The sequence below is a fragment of the Oratosquilla oratoria genome, chromosome 1 (genome assembly GCF_046742065.1).
Source record: "Oratosquilla oratoria isolate Oo_2021 chromosome 1, ASM4674206v1, whole genome shotgun sequence".
Classification (NCBI taxonomy): domain Eukaryota; kingdom Metazoa; phylum Arthropoda; class Malacostraca; order Stomatopoda; family Squillidae; genus Oratosquilla; species Oratosquilla oratoria.
In genome coordinates this window covers 136,348,221-136,365,744 of record NC_134777.1, presented here as the reverse complement: position 1 = coordinate 136,365,744, position 17,524 = coordinate 136,348,221, and the positions used below count along the sequence as shown (strand labels likewise).

Below are 17,524 nucleotides of genomic sequence, written 5' to 3'. Positions count from 1 at the left end.
TGAATGTGTATGTATGTATGATGTCTGAAGGTTTTATGTGGCTATAACCTCTCCCAGTTTTCTTACTTCTGTATAAATATTGTGTTCAATTTTTTCTTTCTCGTACTCTGAGGATGTCGTAATAGACGAAAACGTTCAGTATTCCGACTTAATTTCCCTGTGGTTTCTGCAATATCTTTTCGTCATGCGTTATTGTGATTATTTTTGCAATATATATATATATTTGTGTGTGTGTGTGTGTTTCTTTTGTCTCTCCTCTCATCCCTCTCTCCTCTGTCTCGTTCCTCTTTCCCTCCTATCTCTCCTGTATCTCTCTTCTGCCCTCTGCCTGCCTCTCTCTTTGTCTCTTTCTCTTTCCTCGGTGTCTCATGTCTTGCTCTGCTCAGTTTCTCCTGTCTCTCTTGCTCTCTCCCCTTTCTCTGTTCTCTGTCTCTCCTCTGTCTCTGTTCTTTTTCTCTCATTTATGTCAGTGTCTCTGTTCTTTTTCTCTCATTTATGTCAGTGTCTCTGTTCTTTTTCTCTCCTCTCTGTCTTTCCTGTCACTCCCTTCTGTCTCCTGTCTCCTCTGTATCTCCCCCCTCTTGCTCTCTCTCCTTTGTCATTCTGTTTCTCTGTCTACTCTCTCTCTCTCTCTCTCTCTCTCTCTCTCTCTCTCTCTCTCTCTCTCTCTCTCTCTCTCTCTGTTTCTCCTGTGTCTTTCTCCTCTTTCTCTTGTCTCCTCTCTCCTCTGTCACTCACTTCTGTCTCTCTCAGCTCCCCTCTTTGTCTCTCCTGTCTCATCTCTGTCAACTCTCTCTCTCCTTTCTCTCCTCTCCAGTTTCTCTTTCTCCTTTTTCTCTCCTCTGTATCTTTCTCTCCTATGTCTCGCACTATCTCCACTGTCCCCCTCTCCTCTTTCTCCCCTGTCTCTCTCTCCCCTCTGTCTCTCTATATCCTCTCTCTTTCTTCTGTGTCTTTCCCTCTCTGTCTCTCCTGTGTCTCTTTCCTCTGCCTTTCTATATCCTCTCTCTTCTGTGTCTTTCCCTCTCTGTCTCTCCTGTGTCTCTTTCCTCTGTCTTTCTCTCGACTCTCTTTTCTCCTCTGTCACTCTCCTCTCTCTCTCGTTCTCTCTTTCTCTTTCCTCTCTCCCTCTCTCCCCTGCCTCTCTCTTCTCTTTCTCTCACTCTCTTGTTTGTCTCCCCTCTCCCTCTCTCCTCTTTCCTCTTTCACACTTTCCTCTGTCTCTCCCTCCTTTGTCTCTCTTCCTCTCTCCCTCTCTCCTGTCTCTCATCTGTCTCTCCTCTATATATCTGCTCTGTCTCTCCCATTCCTCTCCTCTCTCTCCTTTCTCTATCTCATCTATTCTCTATTTTCTCTGTCTCTTTTCATCTCTGTCTCTCCCTGTCTCCTCAGTCTCTCCTGTCTCTTGCTATCTCCTCTGTTTCTCTCACTCCTGTCTATCCCATCAGTCTATCTCCCTCCTCTGTCTCTCCTGTCACTTTTATCTACTCTTTCCTGTCTCTCTTCTCTTTCTCCTTTGTCTTTCCTCTCCTGTCTTTCCTGTCTCCCTCTCCTCATTCTCTCTCCCTCTCCTCTGTCTCTCTTCTGTGTGTCTCTTTCCTCTTTCTCCTCTCTCCTCTCCCTCCTCTTTATCTCTATACCTCTCCTGAGTCTCCTGTCTCTCTCCCCTCTATCTTTCACCTGTCTCTGTCTCTCCTCTCTCCTGTATCTCTCTTCATCTTTCCTATGTCTCTCACTATCTCCACTGTCTCCCTCTTCTTACCCTCTCACCCCTCCCTCCCTCCCCTCTGTCTTTCTCTTCATATCTCCCTATTTGTCTGTCCTCTGTCTTTCTTTTGACTCTTTTTTCCTCTTGTCTTTCCCTCTCCTCTGTCTCCTTATCTCTCCCTCTCTTCTTTCTCTGTCTCTCCTCTGTTTTTCTCTTGCCTCTCTCGCTCTTCTCTGTCTCTTGCTCTCACTCATGTCTGTCTCTCCCTCCTTTCTTTTCCTCTCCCCCTCTCCTTTGTCTCTCCTCTGCCTCTCTCCTTTCCTTTCTCTTCCTCTCTTCTGTATCTCCTCATTCTCTCCTGTCTCTCATCTGTTTCTCTTACTCCTGTCTCTCACTCTATTTCCTCTCTACTCTCTTTCTCTTTCCTCTCCTCTGTCTCTCCTGTCTCTCCTCTGTTTCTCTCTATTGTGTTTCTCTCCTGCCTCTCTTCTGTCTCTGTCTCACCTGTCTCCCTCTCCTCATTCTCTCTCCTCTGTCTCTCTGTCTCACCTGTCCCCCTCTCCTCATTCTCTCTTCTCTCCCTCCCTCTCTGTCTCTCTCCTCTTTGTCTCTATCTCTCCTCTGTCTCCCCAGTGTCTCCTCTCTATCCTCTGTCTCCCCAGTGTCTCCTCTCTACCCTCTGTCTCCCCAGTGTCTCCTCTCTATATCTCCAGTCTCTCCCCCACCTCTTGCTCTCTCTTGTATCTGTCTCCTTTTTTTCTCTCCTCAGTCTTTCTTTCTCCTGTCTATCTCCTCTTTATTTCTCTCCTGTCTCACTCTCCTCTGCCTCTCTTCTATCTCTCACCTGAGTCCCTGTCTCTCTCCTCTTTGTCTCTGTCTCTCATCTCTCCTGTATCTCTTGTATCTCCTCATCTTTCTCTCCTATGTCTCTCACTATCTCCACTGTCTCTCCCTCTCCTCTCCCCCCTGTCTCTCCCTCTCCTCTCCCCCCTGTCTCTCCCTCTCCTCTCCCCCCTGTCTCTCCCTCTCCTCTCCCCCCTGTCTCTCCCTCTCCTCTCCCCCCTGTCTCTCTCACTCTCTGCCTGTCTCTAACTGCCATATGTCTCTCCTCTATATATCTCCCTCTCTGTCTCTCCTGTGTCTCTGCCCTCTGTCTTTCTCTCGACTGTCTTTTCTCCTCTCACTTCTGTCTTTGTTTTTCTCTTGCCTCTATCTCCTCTGTCTCTCTCTCCTCTGTCTCTTTTCCTCTCTCCCTCTCTCCTGTCTCTCCTCTGTGTCTCTCTCCCCCTCTCTCCTTCTCTCTCCTCTGTCCTCTGTCTCTCCTCATTCTCTATCACTGTTTCTCTCCTCTATCTTATCTATCTCACCTCTGTCTCTCTTCTGTCTCCCATCTTTCTGCTCTGTCTCTCCTGTCTCCTCAGTCTCTCCTGTCTCACTCTCCTCTTTCTCTCCTGTTTCTCTCTCTCAATCTGTCTCCCCATTCTCTCTTTTCCCCTCTGTCTCTCTCTCCTCTTTGTCTCCTGTCTCCTCTGTCTCTTCTGTCTCTCTTGCTCTCACTCCTCTTTCTCATTTTATTTCTCTACCTCCTTTGTCTCTGCTCTATACTCTCTCCTCTCTATCTCCCTCCTGTCTCTCTCACTATCTCCTCTCATCTCACTCCTGTCTCTATCTCATCAATCTCTTCTCAGTCTCCTGTCTCTCTCCCTCCTCTGTCTCTCCTATCTCTCCTACTTCTCACTATCTCTGTCTCTACTTTCTTTCCTGTCTCTCTTTTCTCCTCTCTCCTCTCTCCTCCATCTCTGCCCCTCCTGTCTCTCCTTTGTCTCTCCTCTCCTCTGTCTCTCCTCTCCTCTGTCTCTTCTGTGTTTCTCATCTTTCTCCTCTCCCCCCTCTCTCTCTCTCTCTCTCTCTCTCTCTCTCTCTCTTTCTCTCTCTCTTTCTCTCTCTCTCCTCTGTCTCTCCCCACCTCTTGCTCGCTCTCTCTTTCTCTGTCTCCTCTTTCCCCTGTCTCTCTCCTCTCTTTCTCCTCTGCCTCTCTCCTCTCTTTCTCCTCTGTCTCTCTCTCACCTCTCCTGCATCTCTCCTCATCTTCCCTATGTCTCTCATATCTACACTGTCTCCCTCACCCTCTCTCCCCTCCCACCCTACTGTCTCATCTCTCAATGTCATCTGTCTCCCTCCCTCTCCTCTGCATATCTCCCAATCTGTCTTTGTCCTCTGTCTCTCTCAACTATCTTGTTCCTCTTGTCTCTCCCTCTCTTTTGTCACTCTTCTTTCTCGCTCCTCTTGCTCCCCCTCTCCTCTGTCTCTCCCTCCTTTGCCTCTTTTCCTCTCTCTCCCTCTCTCCTTTGTCTCTCCTCTGTCTATCTGCTTTCTCTCCTGTTTCTCTCCTCTCTCTCCTGTGTCTATCTTATCTATTCTCTATCCTCTGTCTGTCTCCTGTCTCTCCTCTGTCTCTTCTGTCTCTCCTCAATCTCTTCCTCTCTGTCTCTCCTGTCTTGCATTCTTACTGTCTCTCCTGTTTCACTTGTCTCTCCTCAATCTCTTTCACTCTATCTCCTCTGTCGCTCTCTACTCTCCTCTTCTTTCTCCTCTCCTGTCTCCTCTGTCTCTCCTTTGTTTCTCCTATCTCTCCTCTGTTTCTCTGTTCTCTCTTTCCTGTCTCCCTCCCTCTCCTCTGTCTCTTGTTCTCTTTCCTCTCTCTCCTCTCTTTTCCTCCTTCCTCTCTTTTCCTCCTTCCTCTCTTTTCCTCCTTCCTCTCTTTTCCTCCTTCCTCTCTTTTCCTCCTTCCTCTCTTTCCCTCCCTCCTCTCTGTCTCTCTTCTCTTTGTCTCTATATCTCTCCTGTCTGTCCCCCACCTCTTGCTCTCTCTAATTGTCTCCTTTTGTCTCTCCTCTTTCTCCTCTATTTCTTTCCTCTGTCTCTCACTCTCGTCTGCCTCTCTCTCTCCTCTTTCTCCTCTATTTCTTTCCTCTGTCTCTCACTCTCCTCTCTTATCTTTCCCCTCTGTCTCTCTCCTCTTTGTCTCTTTCTCACCTGTCTCTCATATTTCTCCTGTATCTCTCTTTTGTATCTCCTTATCTTTCTCTCCTATGTGTCTCTCTCATTGTCTCCACTGTCTCCTATGTCTCTCTCACTATCTCTACTGTCTCTCCCTCCTTCCCTCTCCCCTCTGTCTCTTTCACTGTCATCTGTCTTTCCTCAATACATCTCCCTCTCCTCTATGTCTCACCTGTGTGTCTCTGTCCTCTGTCTTTCTCTTGACTGTCTTTTCTCCTTTCTCTCACTTCTGTCTCTCCCTCTCTTTGTCTCTGTTTTTCTCCTGCCTCTGTCTCTCTCTCTTTCTCTCCCCTGTCTCTCCTAGCTCTCTCTCATTCCATTTCTCTCCTCTATTTTATCTATCCTCTGTCTCTCTGCTCCGTCTTCCTCCTGTCTCTTCCTGTCTTGTTCTCCTCTATCTCTCCTCTGTTTCTCTCACTCCTGTCTCTGTTTCCTCATTCTCTTTTCCTCCTCTGTTTCTCTCTCTCCCCATTGTCTCTTTCCTGTCTTCTCTGTCTCTCTACTCTTTCTCTCCTGTCTCTCTTCTATCTCCTCTATCTCTCCTCTCCTGGCTCTCTCCCCTGTGTATCTCTCTTCTCTCTTTCCCGTCTGCTGTCTCTGTCTCTCCTCTCTCCTGTCTATGTCTTCCTCTCCTCACTCTCTCTCTCTCTTCTGTGTCTCTTTCTCTGTGTCCTCTTTCCTCTCTCTCCTCTCTCAGTCCTCTCTCTTTCTCTTTCTCTCACTCTCAAAATGTTGTATAAAAACATAACTATGTTGTCTTTCTTACTACCTGTAATGGTAGAACAGTCCTCAGGCCTTCCCATAGATCTCTGGAAATAAATATTGGGTTGTCTGTTATAAGTGTGCAACCATTCTGCATCACAAGATTATAATAGTGATAGGGGGAAGCAACTGCCCCTTTGTCAGCTTTCCACATGTGAAAAATTGGATATTGAAATTGATAAACCTGGAGATCTTGTACATGTCTTGGGGGCCTCATCAACAGAAGGAGGCTGGGATGTTGACAAGTGGTAGATGATTCTAATGTCCATCTCACAGGACCAACGTATCTAGATACCTATAATTTGTCTCTATAATACAAATCCATACATACATGTTTCACTTGTCAGGTTTTCCTTGTATAGTTAAACTGAAGTCTTCATGAAAGATGACAAACTGTGTGAACAGCTCCACAAATACACTTTAAAAGGATTTAAATACAGAAATTGTATGAAATTACTTTCTTTTAATTGCCAAATTTCAGACAATCTTGCACTTGAAAACAACAGGTCCCATCTTCTTTTTCATAAGTTTGAATTTGCTCGAAAGTCCAATTTTACTTTTGTAGACATTGAATATTACAGAAGAATGTGCTCCTTGTCCTTTAAAATTGTTTCTACACTTGAACAACCCTATACTACACCTAAGTGTGCAGCTCATTTTCTCCATTCTCTTCACTTGTTTGGTTTCCTTTGTAATGGAGTGACATTTCTTGCTATAACCCTCACCACTGTCACTTCTCTTGCGTTTCAGAGACTGGTAATAATTAAGTCCGTACAGCGAAAAAAACAGAGCCGATAATCCTCCAGTCAAGAACAACACAGTGGACGAGGGAGCACACATATGCTACCTGTTGAGTGGCAGCTGAAGTAGTAGTTGGCATGCAGTTTAAATTGGTACACTGCCTTTTTATGCCTTCGGAAAGGTTTGTTCGCATTCATGAAAATTGGTAAATCAAATGTTCACATTAGGGACTGCTAGTATAGCATCATGGGGAACTGAAATCCATATGTATAGACACGGTAAAGGAAACATGGACTGGAGGTGAAGCTTTATTCCTGACATTTCGTCTAACGACTTTCTTTGAGAAAGTCGTTAGACGAAACGTCAGGAATAAAGCTTCACCTCCAGTCCATGTTTCCTTTACCGTGTCTATACAACTTGTTCACATGGATTTTGAAATCCATATATTGTATAATATACAGAGCTGTTCATATACACTTGATGATAAAATCTTGGACATGACATCCACATTCCGTTCTTGTTCTGCTTATATTAAATGTAAATACGTATTTAGGTTTGTTGCCCAATCATGTTGATACATTAAGAGAAGTCAATTAAATCTCCTGTCTTTATGAAGAGAAAATTATTATTTTCATGGTTTTCCCTGCTAAGACTATAAATCCAATTGGTCTTCTGGAGTCGCAACCTTCATTGTATGATTAAGTTAAGGCTCGTTCTAGTTGAGAATGAATGAGTGGTTTTCAGTGCACATTTTGTCTTGAAATCCAAGAAAATTGAAGAAACAAGTCCGCTAATGTTGTTTGTTATGACTGGAAACACTGGTGGTTGATTGGAGGTTGTCAGGGATTAATGATAGAAGCCTGCACATGGTGGTCCTGTGAAACAGAATAATCTTCCTACCACTTGACCTCATATCAATACCCTCACCTCTGTCTGGAGGTACAGAGGTAACTTTGCATAAGAAATACAAGATCACTCATCAACTCTGACTATTGTCAACTTTTTCACATGGGAAGAGCTAACACCTGGTGACAGCACCCTCCTCTTCCTCCTACCTGCTGGTGACATGAAATGTGTATAACAAATGCCCTTTCCTCTGTTAGAAGGGGAGTGTGCTGAATCAAAATCACAGATCCACTTCATACATATTAAATACCCCTCCCATCTCCGTGCATACATTAATACAACATAGCCAGTAGTTCAATGTTTCTTCCTGGAGAAATCTATGGAAAGGTCTGAAGTCTTGCCAACAATTGTGGGGTAACAGGTTTCTGGTCATTGAAATGAGGCAATGATAGTGGAGGCCTTTGTGAATGACCAATCCAGTACTTTTTCACTATCTACCTTACTGGGTTTTTTTTTTTTGTTCAATAGTATATTCATGTCATTGACTACTAGGCATAATTTTGTATTGTCCACAAACATTGACGCAGTAGATTTGATTCCAAGGGCAGGGTGATCACTGCAAACTGTAAATGTTCAGATTTAATTATGAAGTCACTGTGATGTTTGTGTTTTTAACAATTGTTAATATTTTTATTATAATTTTTTTTTCTGGCTACCTCCCTTGTAATTATATATATATATGTGTGTGTGTGTATATATATATATATAATCATCATCATCAGTTTATTGGGTATAGCAGCATTACTGCTGAAAATATACATCCTACAAGATTAAAACATTATAAAACTATGACAGTGAAAAGATGTTGTTACAAGCATTCAAAAAACGAAACAAAAAACAGTAAGCTAAGGAATAAGTGTATAGTACAACAATGTTAATTCTTGTTGTTGATTAAGTCCACAAATGTCGGTATGGGGCTTTTCTTATAATGGTCGGTGTGTGCTCAAATCAGCTTGATGGTATTATGGTGCTGCACCTGGAACTGTGGTCATGGTACCTGTGGAGGTAGCAAGTTCTGGTGCCAAGGATGTTTAACTAGGATGACCACAAACAACCTCAGACTCTGAAGATAGTGGTCAGCAAGGGTAGGTAGTCATAGTGTGGTGAGAGCGTACAAGGATTGTGTGACAAGCTCTTTTCTGCACTTTCTCCAGCTGTCGCTGTTGCATGATTGTGAGTGAGGAGGCCCAGGAGGGTGATGCGTACATCAACTTACGTAAAATGAAGTGTAGATAGTCTTAAGATCTTCAGCCTGAGCCCCTAATGAACTCAGTTGATGCAGCATGTACAGCTTGTATAAGGCTGCCCTGATGGTGTTGGTGGTGTTCTCCTTCCAGGTCAACTTATTGTCAATGTTGAAGTAGCTTAATTGACTGGATCACTTGTTGGGATTGGCTGTCAGTAGTCAGCAGGGGAGGGGGGAGAACGTCATTGGAGGTGTGGAAGTACATTACCATTTCTTGTAGTTGATGGAGACTGTTGTGCACTGCCCATGTGGGTAGCTTGCCCAGTATGTCCTGTAGTGGGTCGTAGTTCAGGTCAGTGTTGGACACTGATCCCCACCGTGTAGTCATCAACATATTTCCACAAGTGTGATGTGCCTCCCAGGGCATCATTGATGAGTATCAGGAAACACAGTGGCCCCATTCTTGTTCCCTGTGGTACCCCACAGTTTAGATGCTGGACTGCAGAGACATGTCCCTGATATCTGACAGCTTGATGATGGTCCGTCAGGAAATCAGATAGCCAAACCACCAAGGAGGTAGGACCGTGTGTGTGTGTATTTACCTAGTTGTATTTACCTAGTTGTATTTTACGGGAAGGGGAGCTATGCTCGTGGGGTCCCGTCTTCATATCTCATTTTATCTAAACTATTTTTAAATTCATGTATTGTTTTTGCACACACCACTTTCTCATCTAACTTGTTCCAACTGTTTATTACTCTGTGAGGAAAGCTGTTCTTTTTCAAGTCTCTTCTATAGCTGTCTTTTTTTATTTTCTTTCCGTGTCCTCTTGTATTTCTGTCATCCCATTTTATCAGATTCTCTCTATCAGTAATTTCTATGCCTTTCATGATTCTGTAAATAGCTATCAAATCTCCTCTCTCTCTTCTTTGCTCTAGTGTGTGTAGTTCAAGTTTTTCTAGTCTCTCTTCATATGATAGTTTTGAGAGTGTTGGTGCCAGTTTTGTAATTGCTCTTTGTATTCTTTCAAGTTTTTTTTATAAATTTTTTTGTACTTGGTGACCATATCGTTGCTGCATATTCCAATCTTGGTCTTATCAGGGTGATTAGGATTTTCTTCACCATTTCTTCATCCAGGTATGTAAATGCAACTTTGATTGTTCTTATCAAATTATAAGTTTCTCCAAAAATCTTATTTATATGTTTCTCAGGTGACATATTATTCATAACAATGACTCCCAGGTCCTTCTCATTTTCTACTTTTTTTATTCCTTCTTCTCCCAATTTATATGATCCTGTTATTCTGTTTTTGCTTTTTCCAAATTCCATTATACTACACTTTTTTGTATTGAACTCCATCTCCCACTTCCTACTCCATTCCTGTACTATATTTAGGTCTCTCTGTAGTGATTCACAATCTTCTTCCGTGTTCACTCTTTTCAGTAGTTTTGCATCATCTGCAAAGAAGCTCGTATAGCTTTCAATTCCTTCATCTATATCATTAATATATATAGCAAACATTATTGGGGCCAGAACTGTTCCCTGCGGAACACCGCTTATTACTTCATCCCATTTTGAGTGCTGGTTTCTTATCACTACTCTCATTTTTCTTTCTTGCAAAAAGTCTTCCATCCAATTTAGTAGTTTTCCCTGTATTCCTCCTTCAGTTTCTAATTTCTTAAGCAACTTCTTATGTGGTACTTTGTCAAAAGCTTTCTTTAGGTCTAGAAATGCACAGTCCGCCCATCCATCTCTTTCTTGTATTATATCTATTAGCCTTGAATAGAAACATATTAAATTGGTGACGCATGATCGTCCTTGTCTGAATCCAAATTGCCTTGGATTTAACACTTTGTTTTTTTCTAAATATTTTACCCATCTACTTTTGATAATTCTTTCACAAATTTTTGCTATTGTACTTGTTAGAGAGACTGGTCTATAGTTTGTAGGTTCTGCTTTAATTCCTCCTTTATATATAGGTACTATATTTGCTTTTTTCCAATCTTCTGAAACTTTTCCTTTCAAGGAACTGTTTAGTATGCTATGTATTTTGTCTGCCAGTTCATTCCTGCATTCTTTCAGAATCCAGTTTGCTATATCATCTGGTCCATGCGATTTTCTGACATCAAGATTACTCAAGTGTGTCAATATTTCATTCTTTGTTACTTCTATTTCTTCCATAGGGGGGACTTTCTCTTTCCATTCAATCTCTTCAGGTTGTATGTTCTCCCTTGTAAACACCGATTTAAAATGTTTGTTCATAATTTCCGCCATTTCCATTTCCTCAGTGTATTCGACTCCCTCTTGTCTTAATTTCTCCAAGTCTTGTTTGTTTTTCAGTTTATTGTTTACAAATCTGTAGAATAGTTTTGGTTGATCTTTACACTTTTCTATGACATCTTTTTCATATTTTCTCTTTTCCTCTCTGCACATTTGTACATATTCATTTCTATAACCGGTATATATTTTCCATTTTTCAGGTCTTCTGTCTTTTTTCCATCTGGTCCAGGCTTTGTCTCTTTTGTCTTTTAACTCCCTACAACTTTTGTTGTACCAGCATTTTACATATTCTTTTTCTTGTTTTTGTCTTGGGACATACTTTTCCACTCCTTTTTTGTAAATTTTTGTCAAAATATTCCATTTCTCTTCCACTGATGTTTCTTCTTTGTATATTTCTTCCCAGTTTTCTTGTTGAAAGAATTCTCTTATTTTATCAAAGTTTGTTTTTTCATACATCATTCTTCCTTTTCTATATTGCTCATTTCTTTTCATATATTTTTCTTCATTAAGTTCCAGTTCAATCAATATGTGGTCACTTTTACTTATTGGTGTTTTATATTCAATCTTGTCCACTATTCTAGGTTCAGATGTAATTATTAGGTCTAGTCTCGATGGTTCTTCATTTCTATACCTAGTGTTCTCCTGTATCCATTGTGTCATTGTATGGTCAGTAATCATCTCAAGTAGAGCGTTTCACCATGAGCCGTCTCCACCCTTTACTGTCATTTCTTCCCAGCAGATTTCTTTGCAATTAAAGTCGCCCATTATAACTATTCTTCCTCCATCTTCCATTATTTTATTTAATGTTATCTTTGTGTCCTCTAACATACTTTTATGTTCACTCTCCTCCCATGAGGCTGTTTTTGGAGGCACATAATTTATCACAAATTTTCTGCTCTTTTTATCTCTGTCTTCCACTTCTATCATAATCATCTCTACTGTATTCTTTCCATATATGACACCCTTCACGTTTATATCCTTCTTAGTCAGGAACATAACCACCCCCTTGCTTTTTCTCTCTGTTTTTAATCCAATAATTATATGCATCATGTCCTACACTGTTGGGTGGTAGTGGGCCTTTTAATTTTGTTTCTACAATTCCCATTATGTCTGGTTCTTTTTCTTTCAAATAATCATTCAGCTCATTCAATCCTGTTATTAATCCATCTATATTTGTGTAAGACACTCTTAGTTTTCTGTCACTTCCATTGTGTTCTCTGTTTCCCTTTTGTTTTTCTCTTGTATGTCGAACTGCCTTAGTTTCATATACACTACTCTCCAATAGAATCTCTCTTTCTCTGACTCCGTTCTGCTCTCATTTTTTTTCTTAGCTTCAAGTCTTTTCTGCTTTTCTTCCTCTCTTTCCTCTTTATTCATTTCCCTTTTTATCCATACCTTTTTATATTGTTCACTTGTTGCTAGTTTCCCTGTTTTGGATAAGATATTCTCTGCCGTCGTTTGTGACCTGAATTTAATCTTAATTGGTCTGGTCTTATCTGTACTATACTTTCCGAGCCTGAATTTTTCCTCAATTTCCTTCATAATTTCTGGTTCATCTTCCTGAACTAATTTTAGTAAACTGCTTACTTTTTCATTTTCCTCATTGGTTCTTGAGGTTCTATCTGGGTTATGTTTCTCTTCCATTCCTAATATAATTATACATTTCTTTTTGTCAGCTAAGTCTCTTACTATATTCTCCTTCTGTCTCATCACTTTAATAACTGAGTCTTCAGTTTGTTCTCTCATTTGCTGTTTAATTATATCAGTAAATGCAACTTTACTGTTTTCTTTTATCGACTTCCATCCCTCTCTGTTTTCTTTACTATTCCTCTTCAATTCCTCATTCTCCACCTTTACTTCTTTTAACTGTCTTTTCAGGTTTTCTATTTCATCAGTTAAGTTTTTGTTCGCCTTCTCTAGTTCTTCCAATTTTTCAACCCTTTGTAGAATATTGTTAACATGACCGAACCTACGCTCCAAGTCCTCGATCATCTTATCGACCTTCTCTTCTAGTCTTGTCAGTCGGGGGGGGGTTTGTGTCCCCCCCCACCCTCTTTAAATCCCTGGAAAATATTCTCATCACTTTCTACTGTATTGCTCTTATCTATACTTCTAATCTTTACATTTTTATTAGACATTTCATCGTCGTCGGGGGGCCGTTTGTTTACCTTTCGCCTGTCTGCCTGGGCCAAGTCTACTCCTTCCTCATTTCCTTCCATTTCCCTCAGTAATCCCTCCCCTTCTCCTCTTTCCCTACTTTCCTACTACCCCACGAGCAATTTCCCCCCACCCTGTAAATACAATAGGCACTTCTCTGCGTTGGGATCCACAAAACTTCAATTTTCTTTAGAACGTCTTCTAAGCCGTCCGTTCGTTGAAGTGTGTGTGTGTGTACAATATATGTATATGTATTATATAAATATATGTATATGTATTATATAAATATGTATTATATATATAATATATATATATATATATATGTAAAAGTAAGGTGATGAGATGTACAAAGTGTGAAAGGGGCAGTAGACTGGAAGTGAGCATTAAGGGAGAGCGACTGGAGGAAGTGGATAGTTTTAGATACTTGGGTGCAAATGTGGCAGGAAAAGGTGGAGTGAAGGTGGAGGTAGAATGTAGATTGAGAGAAGCGAGTAAATGCCTTGGTGGATTGAAGAGTGTAGTGAGGAATAGACATTGGGAATGGATGTTAAGAGGAGACTGTATGAAGGAGTGCTGTATGGGGCAGAAAAGTGGAACATAAGAGAGGAAGAGAGAAAGAGTTTGAATGTGTTTGAGATAAGGTGTCTGAGAAGTATGATGGGGGTTACTAGGCTAGATAGAGTGAGAAATGAGGAGGTGAGGAGAAGAACGGGGGTGGAAAGGGAGCTGGGAGATAGGGTTGATGAGAGAGTATTAGGATGGTTTGGACACATGGAAAGAATGAGTGAAGAAAGACTAGTAAAAGAGTTATGGAAGGCAGATGTGGAGGGAGTGAACATGAGGGGACGTCCTAGGATGAGGTGGATGGATGGGGTGAAGGGGGCTTTGGGGAAGAGGGGAATGTCTGTTGAGGAAGGACGGAAGAGGACAGAAGACAGAGGTGAATGGAGAATGGTTGTATATGGATGATGTTGTGATGCATGAGGTGGAATGGGCAGGGGAGGGGGGGTGAGGTAGTATGTGTGAGGAAAATTTGACGCAGCCCGAAGGGATTTCTCCCCGTCTTCTCCTTTTATGCATGGGGGGACAGAGAAGGGGGGTCGCCGATTTAATGAAGCGGCCTTGATGTGGATGTGCTGTGTCTTGGGACACTGCTTCTGACTCAGGGCAGTGGACACTGGTTCTGACCCAGGGCAGTGGACACTGGTTCTGACCCAGGGCAGTGGACACTGGTTCTGACCCAGGGCAGTGGACAAGGTGCAGGGATGACCCGTCATCCAGGAGGTGCTAAGATAGGGAGGGTGGAGAGGTGTGGAGTGTATTCAGGGATGGAATGGGTGGGAATGATTTTATGCCTTTTCCTTTTTGGCTACCTCCCTTGTAAGGGGGAAGCCTTGGTATATGTATATATATATATATATAAATATATATATATATACTCCTCCATTCAATAAGTAATGAGAAAATGTCAGGAGAGAGACATTTGCTCTCAGGGTTGTAGGTGAACACCCAACCCTCGTCCCAAGTCACTACCGTATTCAGGAAATCTGAATCAGCCCCTATCATTTCAAGAATGTCAGTGCAACATTCCACATGAAACTGCCACTGGTTGTCAGAGATCTTTGGCATGAACTTAGCACAGACTTTGTGGAGCTTTAGATCTTAGGTCAGAACTGTCTCTATTGTGCCAATACTAATACCAACAGCTTCAGATATCATCCTCACAGATATTCGACAGTCTTGCATCACTAACCTTTGCACTTCCTCATTGTTTTCCTCCTTGCATGCACTTCTCGGTTCATCCTCAACCTGTTCATTTCCTTCAGAAAATCTGTTAAACCACCGATAGAAACTTGCTTGGCTCATCTGTTCATCCTTATAGGCCTCCTTTAACATTCCATAAGCTTCTAGTTTGGTTTTCTTAAGGGACTGTAGGGCGCGAAAACACGAAAAATTCTGGAAAATCAACGAATTTTAGGTAAACATTTCAAAAGATTCTCTATGATGGTGGTAACACTTTAGCCAAATATTACAGCTCAATTCCGTTTCTTTTCTTATATATAAAATAAAATAGATAAATTTTTGGCAACCTCTGGCAACCCCATTGCATGAAAAAAACATTCTGTATATTGAAATAAAGTCAAAATTTTGATACCCAGTTCTGTTTTGTTTACTATAATTAATATATATGGAGATATCTGGCAACTTGCCCAACACTAATCGTCAATCACCACAAGGATCTCAGTATCTCTTCAAAGCTAAAGGAGAAAGGATGTCGCCCTGTCGCGTATCTGTTAGCCTACCAGTCATGCATGCGATCGTATTATCTTTTATTCTACCAACAGGTATTCAAAAGATTCTCTATGATGTCTTTATATCTTAGACCAAATATTACAGCTCAATTCCGTTTCTGTTCTTATATATAAAATGAAATAGATAAATTATTGGCGACATCTGGCAACCCCATTGCATGAAAAAACATTCTGTATATTGAAATTAAGTCAAATTTTCGATAGCCAGTTCAGTTTTGTTTAAAGTTTTAAACGGAAACGTAAAAAAATAGACAATGTCACGAGTGAGTACGTGGCCGGAGGATTTTAAATGCCGGTGCGCTCCTTTAAACTTTAAATGCCTCTCCTGAAAAGTTTATGTTTTTTATATTTAAATAGCCATATCTCTGTTTCTTTTTGTCCGATTTCATTCATTCTTTCGAATTTGTAAAGAGAAAGAGTAATTCTTTAATTTGATCAGGAAAAAACAAAGGAAACTGTAACTTAATTTTTTTGTTTAATTTATCATAGCAGATTTTCACTGAAGTTTCTACTATTCAAAATAAAAAAATCATAAAAAAGAATAAAAGAGAGTAGGAAAAAATCTAACTCAATGAAGTTGTTTCCAAGACTCTAATCTTTCATTTCCTACATAGTAGGCTGATTACCTATGCCTGTGGATACTTCAATGATTACAGATACTATCATAAAAAAAAGAAAGAAAAAAATTAACTACACGTAATATATACATGTTACTAAAACAATTTAGTATGCAATAATACTCTTTCCGATAGAGTAAGTATACATAAGTTCACCAAAGAAATTGAACAACTTTTATGACACGTTCACCTATAAGCACTTCCCACAGTCCCTTAAGGGGGCCCTGGACACCCGTACTCTTGTGTGTTATGACCGAATTAGTTATTCAGACAAACAAAATTTATTAATAATTTCATTTTCTGATTACCTATTAATACATGTAGTATCACTTCCTTGCACTTAAAAATACCATATTATCTAAGAGTCAATGGGCAAAATGTTCAGTAACTTCAAAAACTAATATCGTGGAAAAGGTATTACCAAATATTTTTTGCTTAAGGTCCATTTGAAGAGTGGTCCTATCTGAACATTTTGGGGGAGTTGATTTTTTTTTTATTTACCTCTTGTGAGAATAGCAATGATTTTTTTTATATTTTTGTGTACATATTGTTAAAAAGATTAAATTTCTGTTGAAAAATAATAGCCAGAAAAATACTGCTAAAGAATTTGCTTTATTTTGACTTCCAGATATTTACGTCCTACAATTCTCTATTAAATAAAACAAAAATTGTGAAAATTGGTATATAAATGGGTGAGTTATAATTTGATGAATGGAAAGAAAACAAACTTTTCAGTAGTACCATTTAAATGCCGCATGGACATTTAAAGGGATGCACGGACATTAAATTATATTTTCCTTTATCTTATTTTATTACCAAATTAAAGTTACTATTTCTCTTCACCCCTCCCACAGTTATTGTTGGTAGAATAATGAATATTGGTTATTGGTAGAATAAATGAAAGATTTATTTGATGTGCAAGAGTGAGATACACCCACTCCTCATTTAACGGCCTAATCGGTTAGCAACAACTCGGAGTAACGACGGGCTTTATGACAGACCAATATTCGTTTAACGCAAATCTCCCGAAGTTACGACGTCGTGTACGATAATTAAGTTGGCCGAGGCAAATTTGTATGATGTTATAAATGAACTTGTACGGTGGATATTAGCTGTGAGGTAAAGTGTTCTGAAGCTTAGGTCTGCATTACCATCCTGCAAGCTGCAAAAACTACCTGGGGTACAATATATACCTGTAGTGGTAAATTTTTAGTTTCGACCCAGGGCGCAATATAGCAATAGAAATTTAATTATTAATTTTGTAAATTATACCGTATTTTTCGGCTTATAATGCGCATCGGGTTATAATGCGCACCCATGCACTTCGTTATCTCAGTACACAGATAGCGCGCACCGACGTATAACGCGCATGCCCATGCGCATTTGTCTGTAACGCAGTTTTACCTCGGTATTTATATCATGTGAACGAGGTTACATGGAGAAGTATTTTTCATTGGCTAGAGCCACCGCTGGGAAATCTGTTGATTTGTCACTAAATTAAGTGTCAGTTTAGGCATCAATCAGGACACAACTAAGAAAAAGTCGGAACTACAACCACTCCTCGTTTGACGACCTACTCGGTTAGTGACGACGCGGAGTTACGACGGGGTTTATGACAGACCAATATTCGTTTAACGTAAATCTCCCGAAGTTACGACGTCATGTACGATAATTAAGTTGGCTGAGGCAAATTTGTATGATGTTATAAATGAACTTGTACGGTGGATATTAGCTGTGAGGTAAAGTGTTCTGAAGCTTAGGTCTACATTACCATCCTGCAAGCTGCACAAACTACCT

The 17,524-nt window shown here is 40.6% G+C and overlaps 1 protein-coding gene across 8 annotated transcripts in view; it reads left to right on the top strand.

Annotated features, from left to right (window-relative positions):
• LOC143027418 (luc7-like protein 3) overlaps positions 1 to 17,524 on the top strand; it is a 261,462-nt gene that overhangs the window by 30,539 nt on the left and 213,399 nt on the right. The window contains exon 2 of one of the 8 annotated variants that reach the window (XM_076188729.1): positions 6,281 to 6,452. The exons of the other annotated variants lie outside the window; for them this stretch is intronic. The gene's annotated coding sequence lies outside the window, so the exon portion shown is untranslated. The remainder of the gene's footprint in view (positions 1 to 6,280; positions 6,453 to 17,524) is intronic. 8 annotated transcript variants of the gene reach the window in all.